This window comes from Physeter macrocephalus, unplaced genomic scaffold (assembly GCF_002837175.3).
Source record: "Physeter macrocephalus isolate SW-GA unplaced genomic scaffold, ASM283717v5 random_757, whole genome shotgun sequence".
Taxonomy (NCBI): Eukaryota; Metazoa; Chordata; class Mammalia; order Artiodactyla; family Physeteridae; genus Physeter; species Physeter macrocephalus.
The window spans coordinates 11,443-14,190 of NW_021146043.1; positions in this window are offsets into that span (position 1 = coordinate 11,443).

The window sequence follows — 2,748 nt, forward strand, 5'->3', positions numbered from 1 at the left end:
AGCCGTTCCCATATAGGTCATTACAGAGTTCCCTGTGCTGTACAGTAGGTTCTTTATTTTTTAGTAAGCACTATTTAATTATTTATTTATTTATTAAATTTTTATTTATTTATTTATTTGGTTGTGTGGGTGTCTTAGTTGCAGCAGGTGGGCTCCTTAGTTGTGGCATGCGAACTCTTAGTTGTGGCATGCATGTGGCATCTAGTTCCCCAACCAGGGATCGAACCCGGGCTCCCTGCATTGGGAGTGTGGAGTCTTAACCACTGCGCCACCAGAGAAGTCCCCAGTAGTTTCTTATTAGTTATCTATTTTATATATAGTAGTGTGTATATGTCAATCCCAATCCCAATATATCCCTCCCCCTTTTCCCCCTTTGTAACCATAAGTTTGATTTCTACATCTGACTCAATTTCTGTCTTGTAAATAGGTTCATTTGAACCATTTTTTTAGATTCCACCTATAAGCAATATCATATGATATTTGTCTTTCTCTGTCTTACTTACTTCACATAGTATGACAATCTCTAGGTCCATCCATGTCACTGCAAATGGCATTATTTCATTCTTTTTTATGGCTAATATACCATTGTATATATGCACCACATCTTTTTTATCCATTCCTCCGTTGATGGTCATTTAGGTTGCTTCCATGTCCTGGCTATTGTAAATAGTGCTGCAGTGAACACTGGGGTGCATGTATCTTTTCGAATTATGGTTTTCTCCAGATATATGCCCATGAGTGGGATTGCTGGATCATACGGTAGATCTATTTTTAGTTTTTCAAGGAATCTCCATACTGTTCTCCATAGTGGCTGTATCAATTTACATTCCCACCAACAGTGTGGGAAGGTTCCCTTTTCTCCACACCCTCTCCAGCATTTACTGTTTGTAGATTTCTGATGATGCCCATTCTCACTGGTGTGAGGTGATACCTCATTGTGGTTTTGATTTGCATTTCTCTAATAATTAGTGATGTTGGGCAGCTTTTCATGTGCCTCTTGGCCATCTGTACGTCTTCTTTGGAGAAATGTCTATTTAGATCTTTTGCCCATTTTTTGATTGGGTGTTTTATTTATTTTGTATTAAAATTTTCATACACGTTCACTGATGAAAATCTGAAAAATGTTGGCAATTTTCAAAAAAAGAGCTATCTATGACCACTAACCCTGCTTGCTAGAGATCACTATTATTAACACTGTATATAAATATTCCCTCCCCCTCTTGCCCAATTTTGAGGTCATATCTTAAATTTGATATTATATTCTGCTTTTTCACCATATTTTTGCATGTCATTGAAAACCCTTCACAAGTATTTTTAACAGTGACAATCATATGGCTGTAATTATATGTACCATGATTTACTTAGTCATTCCTCTAGTGGTTATTGAAATTGTTAGCAATTTTTCATTATTAACAGTAAAGAACATTTCCTGGGTTTTGACCTCATTTTGGATTATTTCCTCAGGGTTGATTCCTAGAAGTGAAATTACTGGTTCACATGGGCTGACCTTTGAAAGTTTCTTGATATACAATGCCAAATTGCTCTCTTGAAAGCTGATTCACCTCACTTCCTCCAGGATTGAGAAGAAATATGGGTTTTAAAAAATCATGTTGGCCTTACTTTCGTGAGGGTGGTGGTCAACTGACTGTGGAAACATCCTCCTCTGTGCCCTGTTACCTGTCATCCTGTCACACAGCTGACGTCTTCATGCTGTAGAAAGGATGGGGGTCATGGATACTGTAGCCCACAGATGGGCAGCCTCCAGGATCTCATTAATGTTCCAGAGAGATCTTTGGCCACAGCCCTGTGCCTCATGTGTTGGATGAGGCAGACCATCTCATCAATACTGTCATTTCCACCCTTCTCAATGTTTTCCTGTTTCTCTGTCTCCCTGGCTGGTTCTTTGAGAGCAAGATGGCCACTGCAGTCCAGCCTGTCCATTCTGAAGGGTCAGTTTCACTGATGTCCTTAGCTCCTTCCATAACCAGTTGCCTTGGTGATGTTGTCACCAACTCTTTAGGAGATGGACTTGAGGCCAATCTTCGGGACTGTAACAGACACAGGGTCAGTTCCCCAACCAGGGCAGCAGCATCTGCTGTCAAATAAACCTGGATATGAGATAACCAAAGAAAGCTGAAGCTTTGCCTTCTGCAAGCCTGAAGAGGAGAGCTCTCTGCCTTTCCTTTTCAAAAAAGAAAAAATTAAAAAGACCTTTTTATTTTAGAGCAGTTTAATATTAATAGCAAAATTGCAAAGATAGTATAGAGAGTACCCATATACCCACACCCAGTTTCCCCTATTATTAACATCTTACATTAGCATGGTACATTTGTCACAATGCACAAACAGTTATTGACACATTATCACTAACTAAAGTCCATACTTTATTCAGATTTCCTAAGTTTTTACCAAGTGTCCTTTTTCTGTTCCAGAACCCCATATAGGATACTGTGTTATATTAGTTACCATGTCTCCTTAAGCTTCTCCTGACTGTGATAGTTTCTCACACTTCCCTTGTTTTTGATGACTTTGACAGCTTTGAAGAGTACTGGTCAGATATTTTGCAGAATGTCCCTCAGTTGGGATTTGTCGGTTCCACCCTCACCTCCCTTGGCTTTTTTTTTTTTTTAACATCTTTATTGGAATATAACTGCTTTACGATGGTATGTTAGTTTCTGCTTTATAACAAAGTGAATCAGCTATACATATACATATACCCCCATATCTCCTCCCTCTTGCGTCTCCCTC